The 17,880-nt window shown below is 47.3% G+C and overlaps 1 protein-coding gene and 1 long non-coding RNA gene across 16 annotated transcripts in view; one reads left to right on the top strand and one right to left on the bottom strand.

Annotated features, from left to right (window-relative positions):
- The first annotated feature begins 36 nt into the window (after nt 1-36).
- Nucleotides 37-17,880, top strand: part of LOC310904415 (glypican-5-like) — a 441,629-nt gene continuing 423,785 nt past the window's right edge. For 13 of the 15 annotated variants that reach the window (XR_014588311.1, XR_014588312.1, XR_014588313.1 and 10 more), the window contains exon 1: nt 15,342-15,361. The gene's annotated coding sequence lies outside the window, so the exon portion shown is untranslated. Of the gene's footprint in view, nt 1,309-15,282; nt 15,362-17,880 lie in introns of those variants that run through there. The other 2 variants (XM_083849134.1, XM_083849135.1) reach the window with 2 other exon arrangements.
- LOC310904444 lies at nt 9,565-17,848 on the bottom strand. Its single transcript, XR_014588349.1, has 3 exons — nt 16,566-17,848; nt 12,388-12,494; nt 9,565-11,109 (listed from the first exon to the last, which is right to left on the bottom strand). It is a non-coding gene; the product is annotated as an uncharacterized lncRNA (long non-coding RNA).

The following is a 17,880-nucleotide window of genomic DNA, read 5'->3' as shown; positions in this document are numbered from 1 at the left end:
CTTATGTTTCATTTGCTCCGAGGTTATCTGGGTTTAAGAGAGAAAGAGTCAAAATATGGCCTCCCGCTATTTTGATTTTAGATTTTAAAGCTGTGGCAGCAGTAGCAAGCAGGGGCATGATATAACAGCTACAATTCTAGGCTTGAATCTGAGGTTTGCCTCTTCTGTGGGCCAGGACTCTGTGACATTTATGGCCTTTCACTTGAAGCTCCTTGGCCATGTCTTTCTGGGATAAATTTTGGTGATCAGATGCATAGTTCATATATTAAATACATAAATTAGCATGCACATTTCTGCCTGAAAGGTGTGAGTTACCTTTTATCTTCCTTGTTTTATTGCTTCACTTTTACGGATGGTTGGATTCATCACCTGTGTTTTTCCAAGGAATTCAGCTGTAGGAAGGAATTACGATAATTTCACATCTGTATTTTCCTCCTACACTGAATTATAATTATCTCCCTGAACACAACTCTCCACAAGAGCTGTTAAAAAAAAAAAAAAAAGAGTTATGCTCATATTTGCTCAGTATAATAAAGAAGGGGCAGCAGTTTGCCTTTCCCTGTGTGTGTGCCTGGTGCTGAATTACTTTCCGGCCCCTCCTGCTGTTAGGAGTGTGGGAATAAAAATGTTTTTGCACAGAGTTACATTGTTTAAAGGTAAGGAATGTGGTATTGAAATATGCTTGCAGTGATAGAAAGCTTAGCAGACGACCTTGTAAAATGCAAACAACCAGACTCCTTAGAGCAATTGGTGTCAAGTCAGATAAGTAAAGAAACATTACCACTTCAAACATTAAAAAAGTCGAAAGAAATTTGAAATTTAACAGGCCGGCAACTGAAGGCCATGCATGTATTGTCTGTGAAGCATCGGATAGATTGTGGACCTGGATTACCCACTCAGTGGGGAAACAGGGGAGGGTCCTGGTCGTCGAAAAAGTATATAAACTGTGTTATGGAACTAGTGGGTGCGCTCCTGCTTGTGGGACCCCCGCCATTGCAATCGCGAATAAAATTGCTGCTTCACTGAGACCTCGCCTGAGCCTAAGTTATTGGCTACGGAGTGTTTCTCACAATTTAGGGGCTCGTCCAGGATCCAGTCACCTACCGGGGAGCCCCACTGCCGCAGCAGCAGGAAGGCATGCCCCGCTGATTTCAGCGGTCCTGTGCATCGACGGCGGCGGTTCTGCGGAGAGCTGACAGAGGGCCCGAGACTGGTGAAAGAGGCAGGATCCGTGAAGTACTGGGGAAGGGAAGAAGGTAGGCACTCCGGGTTTAAGAATTGATCCGGTAACTCTGTGCACAGACCAAGGTAAGAAATATTAAGTATTGCTTTGGGGGTTGGGTGAGACTCTGTGTGATGTGTGATTGAGGCGTACTTTTGTACGAAGCGAGTGTGGAGTCCTGATCCGCGGTTCCGTAGCTCCACGAGGGGAGCGGCCGGAGACGGACGAAGCATGAGATAAGAGAGAGAAAGGAAGAGTCTCGGGAAATTTGTTGTATGGTAGCCCTCGCACAGTGAAGTGTTTGGCAGTACACCAGGGAATCTGGTAAACTCATAGGTGTGCGGTACCCCTTGCATGGGGAAGTGCTTGGCAGTACACCCCCATTTTCCAGAATCGGAACGTTAGTGTGCGGTACCCTGCAGGAGGTAAATTTCTGTAGCAGCACACTGACAAGGGCTAGGAGAAATGGCAAAATATGGTTTCCAGGGGACAGGGAGATATCCCTGGGGGAGTGCCTACTGACAGTTCTTCCTGAAGAATGATAAGAAATTGGAAAAATAATCCCAAAATTGGAGGAAGCGATAAAAGAAGAAAACGGTTAAATATTGTGTATCAGTCTGGACAAAAGAACCAATTAAGGAAACAGCAGTATTTTGGCCAAAATACGAGTCTGATGAAAATTCAGGCTTTAAATTTATATGTAAACCATAAGATTCCTTTTTCGGAGAAGGAGCCAAGTTATGCTCCCTATAATCCTAATGTTGCACTGGTGGCAGCAGCAGTCACTCCAGGAAGAGAGACAGGGACTGTAATTAACACTGTCCCTAGAGAAGAGCGTACTCTAGGCTCTGGCAAGAATTAGAACAAGGTAGAAGAGATACTGAGAATTTTGCCTTCCCTGATACTAACAGTACTAGCACTAACTGTGTATCCTCTTAGATGAACTCCCTCCCCCCCCCTTACCAGCAGAGGGGTGTTAGGGGTTTTAAGAAGGAGATGAAGTCTTTAATTGAGGACCCCATCGGGTTAGCTGAACAATTAGACCAGTTCCTAGGACCTAACTTATACTCTTGGGGGGAAGTGATGTCTATACTAAATATGTTGTTTACAGGGGAAGAAATGGGAATGATCAGGAGGAGATCTGCTATACAAGAATGAGATAGAGCTCATCCTCCAGGACCAGGGGTAATACCGGCAGGGCAGAAATACCCACTTGCCGATCCTGGCTGGAATAATAATAATGCGCAACATAGAAATCATATGAGAGACTTGGGGTCAGAATGAGAAAATACTTGTGAATGAATCCCGAGGACCCAGTATCCCAAGGGCTCTTGAAAGTTCATTTTGTGATTAAAGCCTGGCAAGATACACAGAAAAAGCTCCAGAAGGTGGGGGGATGTGGTGAACAGTCACTGGGGGGGCCCTCCTGCGGAAGGCCCTCAAGTTGTATGTCAGGAGGGGAGATGAGAAGGAAAAGCAGAGAGCGAAACTAACGGTATTCACAGTGTAGCAGGTAGTGAGGCAGAGGGTTGGAGAAAGAGGAAGAAAATCTTCAGGGGGAGTCGGGGCCAGGATGGAAAGGAGAGGAAGAGAGATGAAGGAATGGCAGGCAAGGAAGGCTGCCTGTGTTGCAGCCTGAATCCTAGCAGGGACAGGCTTTGATGTTTTAAGTGTGACCAGGCTGGCCACTTCAGGTAGGAATATCCGGAGTGGAAGAAGGAGGAGAGAAGGAAAATTGGATGAAATACGGTATACTGATATGTTGTTTCAGCATCCTGGAGGGAAAAAAAGTATGGAATTAAGTTGGCCCCTGATGGAGCCTTTGGTGAAAGTACAGGCTGGAGAAAGATAGAAGTGTTAAAAGAGTTATTGAAGGTGTTAAAGGTGTGGTATGTAGTGTTTGACAGAGCTGTTTGAAGTTGAATGAGCAGGGAAAGAGGATGTAGGCGTTATCTAAGTAGCAGTCTAGAAGTTTTGGTATATTTGCCGTGATGTTTGGTCAGTTTTCCAAGTATTGGGGAGGGACGGGGGACAGCTTGCTCCACCAGTGGCCTTTCTACAGGCCGCAGGGGGGCTTCGGCTCCGCTGCCTGGAGTGCCTCCTCCCCCTCCTTCTGCGCTGACTTTGGTGTCCGCAGGGAAGTTTCTTGCTCCTCGCTCTCCCAGCTGCTGTTGAGCAGCCCGTTTTTGTTGTTTGTTTGTTTGTTTTCATTTTCTTGGATGTATTCTCACAGAGGCACGGACTGTGTTGCTCATGGCTTGGCTTTGGACAGCGGTGGGCGCCCTTTGGGGCCGGCTGAAATTGTCCCTTATCTGCCACGGGGCGGCTGCTGGATTCTTCTTGCGGGGGCTACCCCTGCAGCCCCCCCAGAACCTTGCCATGTGAACCCAATACACTGGGGCAGCTAGGCCATTACTGGCCTGTAAAGTATCAGTGATGAAATTAACTAATGAAACCCGAGGCCACACCTCGAGTGCTGTGTTCAGTTTTGGGCCCCTCGCTACAAGAAGGACATGGAGGTGCTCGAGAGAGTCCAAAGAAGGGCAACGAAGCTGGTGAGGGGTCTGGAGAACAAGTCTTACGAGGAGCGGCTGAGGGAGCTGGGATTGTTCAGTCTGGAGAAGAGGAGGCTCAGGGGCGACCTTATCGCTCTCTACAGTTACCTTAAAGGAGGCTGTAGCGAGGTGGGTGTTGGTCTATTCTCCCACGTGCCTGGTGACAGGACGAGGGGGAATGGGCTCAAGTTGCGCCAGGGGCGGTTTAGGTTGGATGTTAGGAAGAACTTCTTTATGGAAAGGGTTGTTAGGCATTGGAACGGGCTGCCCAGGGAGGTGGTGGAGTCACCATCCCTGGAGGTCTTTAAGAGATGTTTAGATGTAGAGCTTAGCGATATGGTTTAGTGGAGGACTTGTTAGTGTTAGGTCAGAGGTTGGACTCGGTGATCTTGGAGGTCTCTTCCAACCTGGATGATTCTGATTCTGTGAAGCCCTGCACGGCTCCGCCTGCGTTACTGATGTTTTTTGCCAGCGGGTGGTGGCACAGGGCGCTACCGCCCCCGTCCTGAGAGCGGCAGGCACGGCTTCCCAAAACGTTTTCACAGTAACGGAAGCGGCGCGAACCGCGTGGAAAACCACAGCTGAAAACGGCAGAAAAACGCACCCCGCGCCGCCTCGGGGAGGAAATAACCGCCCCGAGCAGCGTGCCCTGCCCGGCCAGGAAGCCGAGCAGCAACGTGAAAAACTACATTTCCCGGCATGCCACGGAAACCGACGCGGCCGACAGGAAGCTCAAAACCCAAAGACCACAACTCCCGGCATGCTGCGGGGCACGACGCCTGGCCACTGCTACAGCGCATGCGCGTCTCCTCCGCCTGCAGTACCCGGCTGTGGCCAGCAGGCGGGAGCAGAGCGCCACGCGTCCCGCAGCGCCGCTCGCGGCTCGGCCGCCGGGCACCGGGCGCCGCCGCCTGCCTGCTCCGTGCGTGGGCGGCAGCGGAACGGCCGGGACGGCTCCGGGGGCCGGCTGCGCGTTAAGGGGAGCGGCGGGAGCCGCGAGGAACACCACACGGAAAGGGCAAGAGCAGGCACCCCGCTCCGTGGCGCGGAGGAAGGAACTGCCCGTCCTAAACGGGCCCGTGCCCAGCGGCAACGTGAAACTGCAGCCCCCGGCATGCTCCGGTAACCGGCGTGGCTGACGGGAAGCCCGGAGCCCGAAGACCACAACTCCCGGCGTGCTGCGGGGCGAGGTGCTCCCGGCCGCCGCCCCGGAGCCAGAGCCGTGCTTCCTCACCGGCCGCCTGCCCCCCGCGGCTCCCCCTGACCCAGGCCCCGGTCCCGCAGGACCCAGCCTCCCCAGCGCCCTTCCCTGCCCCCCGCCAGGGACCCCCAGGCCCTCCCTCACCTGCTCCTCCGCAGCAGCCGCAGCCCGGGTCTCGCTCGCCCATCGCTCGCTCCACGCAGGGCAGCCCCGGCACACCTGGCCCAGGGAGCACAGGCAGCGCTGGCCTCTCCCCGCCACTGCTGCCATTCCCCCCCCAGCCTGCAGCCTCCCCAGCAGCGTGGCCCCCACACCCCAATCGCTTGTCTGTATCCATCGGCTCCCCCCAGCCCCTGCCCCCTCCGCACCCAGGAACCTGCACCCAGTGACACGGCCACTTACAGCGGCCACCAACACAGAGGGCAGCACAAGCCCAAAAGCGAACTTTATTGAACTCTTGCACAGGACTCCTGGGAGGGAGACTGTGGCGGAACTCCCTGCCCCGATGTTCTCCCCTTCTCCTTGGGGGGCTGCGGGGCTCAGGCATCGAGCAGGTCTGTCTGTCCGTCTTGGCGTCCATCCCATGGGGAACAGTTGCCTCCTGCGGAGATGGGCTGTGGTGCACAGAAGGAGGAAGAAAAAGGAAAAGGGCACAAGCGGGACACAAGCAGCAAGAGACAAACTGGGTGGACTGACAGCCAGCGGGGCAGAGGGACAGAAGAACCACCCAGGGGGCAGAGAGCAGGACAGGGGTGATCAACAGGGTTGGACAGAGAGCCCAACAGAGGCACAACTGCGACGGCCAGGATGACCGAGAGTAATAGCAATTTTACTGACATCAGGCAGCATTGGTTTGGGATGAAATCAGAGTTGTTTTTTGGATCAGAGATGACTGTTGAACAGTCTCTGCCTTTCCAGTATTTGAAAGGAAAAGCCACGAGGATAAGCACAGAAGTATGAAGCTATTATTACCAGTGGAGATGCTGGAAGTAGGCATCTCAATATCACTTTTGGTATTTGTGGAGTAATTGCCTGAAGTAACTAGGCAAATTAAACTAATATTCACATTTTAAAGAAAACGTACAGCACTGAAGAAGCTTTCAGGGTGGGGGGTAGCTGCGCTACCTAAGCGTTCCCTAGGCCTCCAACTTTACATGCTATTGCACTAGGGGAACTTTGTGGGAGTGCTGACTCTAAGGAATAGTACAGAGCATAGAGTGGAGTGGAGACACCACGAATAGGCTGTGACGAGATGGGGACCCGATGCTCTTGTGCGCACTGAGACCGATAAGCTGCACGTTTGCTACCCAGAGCCAATGACCTGTCATGTTTTTGAAAATATATTGTACTCTAGTGAACTTTTGCTTGTTATATCATCATTATAATACCAAAACACACCTCCATCCCAAAAGCTCCGTGCCTCCAAGGTGCGACCACCCGTCACTGAGCATGCGCTCTGAATTTCTCCCTTAAACGAAAGTGAGAAAACTTTTTACCAATCATAGCCAAGATATGCCTGACTAGAGTCACTCAAGCTCCACCTCAAAGGACAGAAAATAATCATAGAATATCCCGAGTTGGAAGGGACCCACAAGGATCATCGAGTCCAACTCCTGGCACCACACAGATCAACCCAAAAATTCAGACCATGTGACTTAAGTGCACAGTCCAAACGCTTCTTAAACTCCAACAAGCTTGGTGCAGTGACTATTTCCCTGGGGAGCCTGTTCCAGTGTGCGACCGCCCTGTCGGTGAAGAACCTCTTCCTGATGTCTAGCCAGAACCTCTCCTGTCGCAGCTTGACACTATTCCTGTGGGTCCTATCACTGGTGACTAAAGAGAATAGATGGGCGGATAATGTAAATTGGCTTAAGTGAAAGGGGATGTTAGGGAAGATGCCATCACGAAGGATACCTTTCTGACTTCTGGGATCAGTCGATGGGCTGAGCCTCTCTTCCACCCGCATTGGGATGTCGTGGGGTAAGATTTGAACACTTGGTTGTACCAGGTGTCTCCATGGAAACTTAGAAATCTCTAGAGTCTTTGTGCCTTTTAACGCATTAATAGCCAGGATGAGTAACTGTGTATTTCATGCATGCTCCCTTGCTTTTGTGGACAGTGAATTTGTCTCCAGCAATCCAAAGAACCTGTGTCCCTGTTGCTGTTAATAAACTGCCCTTCATTGCATTGTTCCTAGCCGTGATAGTTCTCACTGGACACGACTAGAGCGAGGACGTGCTACATTATTGGTGAATCCGTGACCGTGATAGTTCAGTACCCTGAATCCAACCAGACCCATAACAGGTAGTCAGCTACGCCCCTTAACATGACAGTATTTCATGGGGAAAAACATTAAGCCTAAAATTTCTCATCCCTAAGGCCTTGGGGGGCAGGCAGAGAAGGAACCCAAGACTCTTAGTATGTCTCCCGAGAATCGCAGCTTATAGTTACTCCATGTATTCTGGTCTCACAGGATGAGGCAGAGGTATAATTAATTCCTTCTCTATCTCGCTGGAAAGAGCTTTTCTTGTATCTGTGATAAAGGAAAAAATGTTATGATCGTGGGAGTCATTATACAAAGCCACACTCAGTGAATTCACAATTACAGTTGAGATCATTTTTAATCAAGAACACCTTGACAGCAACGTTACCACTGCAAACATAGCACTGCAAAAAAATTCAACTCAAGGTAAAGACCCCGACCCAGGAGCTGACCCCAAGCCCCCAAACCCTAGACCCGACCCCGAGCCCCTACCCCGAGCCCCAGACCCTGGAACTGACCTCGGACCCTCAATACCGGAGCTCCCACCCCAGAGCTAACCCCGAGCTCTGGACCCGAAGCCCGGACCCGGGCCTGAGCCCTGGACCCGGGCCTGGACCAAGACCCAACCGTGTGCCCCAGACCCGTGCCCCAGCCCGAGCCCTGGACATGGTCAGAATCCGATCCCTGGACCTGGACCCAGGTCCGAACCCAGGACCCGGACCCGGACCCGGACCTGGACCCAGACCTGACCCTGAGCTCCGGACCCGGAGCTGACTCCGAGCCCCAACCCCAAGCCCCAGCTCTGAGCCCCAGCCCCTTGACTCCGGACACTCAACCCCAGACCCTAGACCCCGAGCCTTGAACCCGGAGGTGACCCCAAGTCCTGGACCCAAGCCCCTGACCCCAAGCCCCTGACGCTGCAGACAACCCCGAACCCTCAACCCTGGAGCCCCCACCCCAGAGATGACCCTAAGCCAACACCCTGGAGCTAACCCCGAGCCCCAGACCTGAGCCCCAGACCCTGGAGCTGACCCTGGACAAGGCTGACATCAGTGTTGTCTGTGTTCCTCTCTGTCCTGCAAAGGGCAAGGAAATCTCCAGCAAGGGCTGCAGGAGGGTCAGGGTGTTAGTGAGGCTTTTAACAGTCACCCGGCCTCATCGGTGGGAGAAAAAAAAATCAACAACTGCAGGAGCCTCATCTCTCATAGGCCAGCCAGCACCATTTGTCTTGGGAATGCTGCGTGCTGTGCATCCTGTGTTCCCTCAAGGGTAACGAAACAACCAAGAAGGGCCATGTGCCTGTCAAGAAAGAATCGTTTTCTCCTTCCTATCTCAAAAGTTTGCTGTTTTGAAGACTGGAAGGGTGAGGGCTCTCAGTCACCATCCCAAGATAAGGCAGCAGTTACTCATCGAGTTGTACAGTCTGCTTTGCACAAAGGCGTTAGCTGAAATGATTGAAGGTCCTAGTTTGGCCTCACATACTAAACTTTAGGGAAATTGACCAAACTTAGTATTAATTTATTAAATTTTGCTCACCTTTTATATCTTTAAAATAGCTTTTTGGCCTTGACACTCTGAAATTCCTCGATGCTTTCAGTTAAATACAGGCAAAGGAGTTCCCATCCAGAGCACGTATTGCCGTGCAGTTCATCTGCTGATCGATCCCTGTCGCCCATGTTCTACGCAGTACTTTCTGCAACTGGTTTGCATCTGAGCTTGACTGACAGCCCCAGACTACCGCAAGATTTATCAGCTTTAGGGGCGCTTTAGCCACTGCTGCCCCAGCCAGACACGCACACCTCCCGCTGCCGCGGGGCTCCGGCTCCCCCTGCTGCCCGCGAGGGTCGCAGCGGCCACCCAGCCCCAGAAGGGACAGAGGTGTTACCGCTACGGACTTGGTTTTATATTGATGCTTGGATGCTCAATAGAAAGGAAAGGGGGAGAAAAAAAAAAAAAAAAAGGCAGTCTCCAAAAATTTATTCCCCGATTTCCCATCTCATTTTGGAGAAACAAGGCAGCACAGCTCTCAGGTTTCCCGTATTGATCGTATCACTTCATTCTCCTTAGGATTTTTTTTTTTTAGCAATATTAATGCTCTATTTAAAGCTCTAGCTAGGTAATAAAAGCCAGTCTCTACTTCTGGCCTCTCCAATACAGCTCCGTGCCACCATGGCCGTTAAGATGCTCAGTCATACTGTCAAGGATAAGATGCACCACAGACTTAGAAGGTGGGTTTAGGGCAGTTCTCTTTTAGGAACTTATTCTTTGTCATCTCCAAGTCACTGAAAATTAATTTCTATTGTCTCAACAGGCACAAGTTCCTGTTAACCTCAAAAAAGGTCCAAAAGCCTTGTAAAGGACTTATGCCTTGGGTGGGACACTTCAAACAGATAAGGACCACGTGCAGGACCATAATGACATAATGATTACGGCTGGCAGAATCCAGCCCAGCTTTTGACTGAAAACTGCACTAAAACACCCACCTCAACTCATGGCTAGTCCTGCATTTTCTTTGTCGAAGCTTCTACTGCTCATGCAATTGTCAAAGAGCTTCTTGTCACCCCCGAAGCCCCTTGCCAGCTTGTACACTACCTGTCTGCAATGGGCACAAGTGTTATTGTTATATCAGTTCTGAAGCAGTTAATATTAAAAAAAAAACACAAACAACAAAAAAAACTTATTTAAATAAACAATGCACCTTCTATGGCCTGGCAGGTACATCAAATCTAGGAGAGCTCACGTGGTTAAATTTTACGCAGCAGCTCTATAGGCAAACATCTGCCTCTTCCACACATTGATGCTTCCTTTTGAAGACCTCAGGATGCTGCAGAGGTATCAGGAGCTCAGCCTGCAAGGTGCTGAGTCCTTTGACCCTGCTCCAGTGATCACTTACCTACATGCTTCGCTTTAAGCACAGGCATTGGGACCTGCTGAAACCACAGGGCCAGCTCATGTGCCTGGCGGTGAACCTGCACGCTAAGTGCTCTGCTGGACTGGGGCCAGGGATCCTGTGTGCGTGAGGATGGAGCCGTCATTAATTCATGCTCACAATGCCCCTTTGAGGTGTGTGTTGCTGTTAGAGCTGCTTGAAATGTGGAAATCCTGTTCTGTGAGAAATTCTGTTACTGGAAAATTTTGGGTAAAGGGAATGTAGGTTTTTAATAAAATGAAAGTCTTATTTAAAGTTGTAAAATATAAATCATTTAGATGTGCCCCCTCCTTCCTGCTTCCCACCTTCTTTTTGTCCTTAGTAAAACACTAAAAATAAACAATGGTGGTTGTTACAATGGAAGCAAACTGGCCATAATGTAAAATCCTTGACCATCATTATTAACTGTGCTGAATCTGTAAGAGTGAACTAAGGTTTGTCTATGTATCCTTTTCAGGCCCCAAACACATTATAAACACCAGACTTAGATTTGTAACATGTGGAAATTAGAGGCCAACGTACAGAAAATAAGCCATGCAGAAAGAGTGCAGATTCCTAAGCTTTAGATAATGGGGCAATCCACAGCTACATCTGACAATACTGCAAGGAGATAAAATATTAAACACACATTCATATGTTTCATTAACCAGTGTTGATATAAGTAGGATGTTCTAATTCTGTACATGCTTTTATGTCTACTGAATCCTGGCTTCTGCTAGGATTTAAGCCAGAAATTACTGAAGTCTTTAGGAGATTTCTACTGCCTTCAGCAAATATTGGACCTTCCCTGCATGACGTCAGGTAGTTCATCCAGGTGATTGGCTTTAGACCTTCAAGCCACTCCATTCACTTCAACTGGACTGCTCCCACGTGCCAGCTCCTTGCAGTGATGAGTTTCAGCTAGGGAGGCTGGTGAAAGAGCCTTTTTCTCAGATGGCACTGAGAAGAAAAAAAAAAAAATCCTAATGAGACCCAGGAGAGCCAAGCTCTATTTACAGTTCTGCCACTGCATTTCTGGGTAACCACACGCAATTCATGCCATTACTTGAGGCATTAGATCCACATTGGTGCAAGCAGTGCAAGATGATGTGCATTGCAGAAGAGCCAGGAATTACCACCAAAATGCAAGGCAAGCACAGACCCAGCAGGAAGCAAGGAAGGGTGAGATGACTAGCCCTCAGTCTGATGTGGAGGTATAGTAGACTTAGCGGTCTGTGCTAGTCTGCAAATAAGACACAGGATCATTTCACAGATATTTTTGTGTTATTTCAGGTCAGGGGTTGATGATGTACTGAGAGGAGTTTCTCTGGAAGGGCAAGGGAAAGCCAAGCATGAATGTGATAAAAGGACAGCGAAGGAGCACACCCCCTGCTGGCTTCAAACACAAATGTGTCCATATAAAAATAAGGCTATTTCCTTCTAGCTGGATTGTGCAGGAAGTTTGTTTTTATAAGTAGAAAATAGAACCTGTTCTTAATGAGGAACACTTGTCCATGGTCAAACATCTTGTCAGCAATGATAATTCTTTCGAGCTTCTCTGTGCCTGTGACATCCCAAAAGAATTATCTTCTAAGAAATAGGATCAAATAGTCCATAAAACCCAAACAAGGAATTTATTGGAAAAGATTCTAAGAGCAGGAAATTGGAAAAATGAAAGCACAGTTAAAAAAGAAACCTACCATAAACGCTGCTGAGCTATAGCAGCAAAAAGTGGTGTATTGATTCTGACATCAATTACTTAGGGAAGGCTGGGAGAACCTTCACAATAGGAATACACAGGTCTTTCATTATTTTGTTCAGCCATTAGAGAAGATGGAACACCTCTGTGATTGCCTGTGTCCTCCTGATGCTGATGTGACCGAATTTGGGAAATGTAGAAAAACAGTCTGAATGTGCGATGCCAAAGAGAGAAAAGAACCGTTAGAGTTTCTGGACAGCTTTAGGATCTGTAGCTTTTCAGCCTAGAAGGTTGCACACTGGAAGTTCAAAGAAAACTGGATATTTAGTCCCTGCCTCCCCATGCAGTTTCTGCTTGGGGTATCCAACAGATACCCCCAAAATATCAGCTATCATGGCTTCCCCATGAACTGTGGATCTTACAGAGGGCATTTCTACCCAATTCCCATCTGAACTCCCTTTGAGCTGCAAAATGCTTCCTGCATCTCAAAATAAAATATGTGGCTTGTAAGATCAAAAAGATAAAATGTACTTACATACCAGTATTTTCCTCTGTTTTGCCCCAGAAGCAACAGCAGGGACTGTGTGCTGGGAACTTGGCATCTTATTGTTTTTGTTACTACACCGTACATCCTTCTCTCAGAAATCTGGAGAACAGAGAGAAAACCTGATCATACTGCAGTCAAAAAGAGATTTGCCGTTAACTAAGCTGGGGCCAGCATTCCATCTTCTGTATGGGTCCAGCGCTTAATTCCATATGTCTGCAACCTGGATAATGCCCTAAGATACAGTTTCATCAACAGAAGTGCCATCAGTGCTGTTGCTATTTTCTGAGGTAAATTAAATTAACTCTTCGATATAGTTCAGGGTGGGAAAGGTAGTACAGGTTAAAAGTTGCAGCAACTTGATTCAGCTCAGCTACAAAATGACAATGAGCCTCATCTGACTAGGAACTACATTAAAAGTGCAGTTCTTTGTGTATTACACTGAAACAGCCTCATTATTATTTCATGAGCTAGCTGGCCACAGTGTCAAAGTAGATAAACAAACATGGGAAAATCAATCTGACCACTTCTCAGAATCGTACATTGCCAAGCATTTGTGAATGTAAATATTAAGGGTGGGAAAACCTCAAAAGTTTCTGACCCTTATTTCCAAGATCTGGGATCTTGCTAGATTTGGTTACATAGTGAGAAATTTGAAACTTTGACAACTTGGCTTGAAAAATATTTTTCTAATATACATCATTTTCCTGTTACTAAGTAGAAGAGAGATAAACCTCTTCTCCAAAGCATAGATCAGAAAAATAAAACACCTCTCTGTAACCATGGGAAATTTTAGACCAAAATGCTGTTTTACTTAAATAGTAATAACTATAATATTAAAAGATAGAATATGCATTTCTAGCTTTAGTCATGCCCCTGGATCTGGAACGGGTCTCATTCCTGCCAATGCATTTATGCAGAGCTTAGACTGATTTCCCTGGTTTCACCTAAATTGTTGTGTGTGTTCTACTTTTCTTTTTTCTGTATCTTTATGCTTCATCTCACTCAATTGCTTTGGGGTATAAAAAATATATATCTCTGAATGCAAATCAAATCTTTTGCAGCTTTGATTCTGCTTAAATAAAACCATTGAGAAAAAGAGAAAGTTACAGATTTCATCAGCAACTGGCTGTTTGCCCCAGACCTCACCCAGTTTGGCACCTGTATCCATGTGGTAGGACCCGCCTGGGAAGGACACTTTTCTGGGCCACAGCAGTGACATGTTCCGTGTGTGTCCCTTCTTGGGAAAGGAAGGTACTTTTTCAGTCTGGTCTTGTCATCATAGCGAGCAACATGTGCCACATTCATAGATCCCAGTGCTGAGACATGTTTTGGAAATTGCCAAAATGTGCTGTGTTTGCTTGCTTTCGACTGACAGTTCTAGTTGTGTCCTGCCTATGCGGGACTCTCAGCCTGAAGGCCATATCTGTAGGAAAGCATTTCCCATCATTAGCTATGATGTGATCATGCAGCTCATCTCAACAGCTTTTGTTGATATCTACCTTTTCCTCACTTTAGACTGCAAAAAACAGGCAATGTGTGGCTCTCTCTTGGTATGTCCAGGATATGTCCAGCTGTTAGGTGAAAAACTTGAATGGAGTCTCTAAACCATATCAAAGGTCAGAGACCTATCACGGCCATCACATCAGGATTTCAGGGGAGGGAGAAGGAGAGGGAGACAGGAGGCTTGAGTTTATTCTCAAACACATTGGCTCTACAGTAGCATTGCTTCATCATTTTCTGTGCAAATTCACAATTGGAATGAGATCGGAGAACGATTATATTCACCAGCTGAGTACAGCCCCCTTTTTCCTGGGTGCACATCAGACAGCCAGCTTTTCCCCAGAGCCTCATAAAATCCCTACTTCCCACCATGGTGCCTGCTAGCCCCAGCGTGCCCTGCCTTCCCCTTCGACTTTCAGGAGAAAGGCTAGCTGTGACCCAGTTGTGACCTGGTCTGTGAAACGGGGATAACAAGCGCTCTGTCTGTCGGTTTGGATGGCAAATAGCCTTTGAAGCACAAACTGGGCTTTACGTTTTTTTCAGCTGTGCTTGACAGAAGGGGGTCCAAGCCTACATTGTAATAATTCTCCCCAACCCAACTCAGAGGATGGATGAATGCAGTTAAAGAATTAAACCACAATTTTGACTCCATTTGACACAGCAAGACTATCAAGATGCCCTACAGGTCATCTGAAACCTGTTAATCTTGCATAATCTGGAAAAGACACATTTTTATGTGCAGATATCTCAGGAGGACACGTTTCTGTGAGAAAAAGGCTCAGTGTTTCTGTCCTCTGCTCTGTTAATCATGACCGACTGCTGGTATCCAAATAATACAGCAAATCTCCCATAGGATAAGGCGGACCTACAAAAATTAGAATTCGGCTGACCTGGAAATATTTCAGTCATGGTTTTCACAAGTAGTTTTGTCAGAATAGGGCAGAGATAATTACAGCTTAAGCTAAAAGGGAAAGGGGGATGGGAAACCATGAGGTGGAAACTGCAAAAATAAATAGCTCTCTGTCACAAGAACAGCCCCATGGAGGGATGCTGGTTTTGAGTGGAAGAAAGAAATCAGTCTGAGAGGATCCTGAATATGCATCAGTTCTCCTTTTCTCATGACCTCCAGAGCAGCTCACTGGGAAGCCTCCTGCTCCTTGTCCCCACAGCCATTCCTAACTGGGGCTTCCCCCCCCTGCCCCGGACCTCTGCACCCCTTAGGGATAACTGTTCCACATGTAGTGCAGGCTGTAAGGCCTCAGGTCCTGCTGTCTCCATTTTTCTTTGTCCTCACTGTGACATTCTCAAAGAAGCAGGTGTCAAGTGTTGGAGACACCTCAAGTGTCTCCAATTCTCCATTTACTAATGCTGATTGCCCCCACATGCTACTGGGAACATGAGCCTTCAAAAGGAGAAGTAGGGCAAAAGTGTTCCCTTTCTATTTATGGGATCTTCATCTGTGCTATGTAAGTACTGAGGAGAGATTTTTACATGATTGAAAGTTTTTGAACTGTGAGGGGCCAAAAGTTTTAGCTATTTCTATCTTATAGATTTAACCCTTGGGTATGTGGGGGTATAAGTGTCTACCACACATTAGCCATAATATGGTGAATGGAAGGAAAAGAGGGATTTGACCATAATTTGGGAGTGTTTTTAGGAAGGAAGCTCTCTGGGTATGGAATCTTTCATAACTTTTTATTGACTAAAAGTTGTACTGTTGCTTTAAAAAAAAAAACATGAAAGGCTGCTAGATGAGTATTGTTACTAGTTGTGGTAACTTCCATCTCTGCTTTACAAATGGATTATTGTGAAAAAAATAATAGAAATATTTATATTACTCTGAGGACCACTCTTTGGTATGACTGTCCTGAAGGGGTGGCTGCCTTCAATAGTGATGTGATTGCTCTGGGCAGTCACCTTCAATTTCTGCAGGAAAAGCTTGTGAAGAGGATCCAGGACCAGGGAGCTCAGAAGGAAAGGTTAAAGTAAATGCTTATTATAGATGTACGTGTGAGCTCATAGTTCTGGGGAAACACTGTATTTTAGGCAGGGCATCATAGTAGACTTTTCTCTAGTTAACTGTCCAACACTTCCTAATTAAATTCCTTGGTTAAATTAATTTAATTAAGTTTTTGTCTGTGGAAATTTACTTTATCCAACAGATGGACGAAGTAGTCCTTTTAATATCACTTGTCTTCAACCAGAGGCAAAAGGTAATTGTAAAGGAAAATTTGTGGATGAATAAAGGAAAATAAGAATACAGAAACTTTAAGTGGGCACTGACCTTTTCAGGGGAAAACTTGTTAATTATGAACTGTGCTAGAAAATGATTTCTGCTTGTTTTAGAGGCCTAAGGGTAGCATGTATGGGTATATTTACTTTTCCTCACAGAGCTAAATCCTTTTGACCTACTGGACAACTTGGCTGTAAGGTCAGGCATCTCTGTAACTTCTGCAGCATCATATGAACAATGTTCTCTGGGAGGGTCAGTGACTCTGGGCCCTCTCAAAAGGACTGCATCTGGTATTGTGCAAATGCAGTGTTGCTTTAAGCATCTCTAATGAAAGACAAGGAATGTGTTTGCAATTAAACTGTATTTGTAGGAAACTTTTCCATTGACTTTCAGTGCTTGACACCTTTTTGTTTAGATATGTGAGAGTTAATACAAACCTCATGTACCACCTACTTGCGTTCCAGCCTGGCTTGATCTCCAGGGTGTGAGAGGCTTCCCTCAGATGTTGTGGAGGAACCTAAGTACACAGAAATAGTTTTCTGGTGGAGACTAATGGGGTGATTCTTATAGAAATCTGCAGTAAAAACATGGGAGGTCTGGCATTTTGTGTTCCTAGGTCTTGCAAGTGATTCTCATTCCAGTATTTTACCCCCTCATCATGAAGCCAGGGATAGAAGAATAGGGGCTTGCTTAATTGCATTAATGATTTCCAAATAAAACAATTGTAATTATTAAAGCCAGGAATGGAAGAATGGGGGCTTGCTTAATTGCATTAAAATAGATATTGCTGAGTGTCTTTGCTTACTACTGTGCAAATTAACTGAAACAGGGAGTCTCAGGGCCCCTCACAGAGGATGTTTCCTGACAAAAATGGGGAACCTGTCTCAAAAATCAGCTGAGACCGACCTTGTGGTTTGGACAAGAGCCAAGGAGCAGCTGAGTCTGTATAAAGGCAGGGGGTCGACCAGCGGTGATGAAGAAGAGTTATCAGCCTTCATCCCCACGACCCTCTGATGACCACCACCAGAAGGCACTGTGCAAGCACAGATGGGAGGATTTTATGAAAATGACTTCTTGGAGCTAATTTTAATACAAAGTGGGGATAGGTTATGAATATGTATAGGCATATTGGGAAAAATCATGCGTAAGTAACTCTTTACTGCATATAACCAAAGCAAGTTGCTGCGTTAGGGTGCGCATGCCTTTGGGAGCTATCCCACATGCACCCGGCACCAAAATAAACCACATACCTACTTTATAACTCATTTGCGTTGAGTTGTAGAGTTCTTCCATGAATCAACCGAGCTGCTGTTTGCTTCAAATTCCCTGTATTTATTGAATATTCTGTCTGAGACATCTTCTGCTGTACTCCTCAGGAAAGGTGGTGTTAGTGTGCAACAATGGCTGATTTGTAAGATCAAGGAGTAAATGTTGTCTTCCCCCAAGGGTCTCTGAATTCACAGACCCTCCCCGTCAGGAAACTGCTACTACCCAACAGCCTGCTTCTTGCTTGCCTCGCTGGCAGAGGCTGTGGCTGCTGCTGGATATCTGGGCAGTGATCAGGATGTGCCTCACCTGCCAGCTTGCCCTGGGCAAGCTCACTGCCGAGGGGTGGGTTTCACTTTTTCCATTTTCCCCTGGTGAGGGTAGCAGTGTGCTGGAGGAAGGTGTGGCTGGCCTATAGCTATATAGCACTGAGACAATTCAAATGTTTAAATTTTCTTCATGTCTGGCCTGCAAAAGCCATCCCTT

This window comes from Anser anser, assembly GCF_964211835.1.
Source record: "Anser anser genome assembly, chromosome: 9".
NCBI classification, from domain to species: domain Eukaryota; kingdom Metazoa; phylum Chordata; class Aves; order Anseriformes; family Anatidae; genus Anser; species Anser anser.
This window is presented reverse-complemented; position numbering and strand designations above follow the sequence as displayed.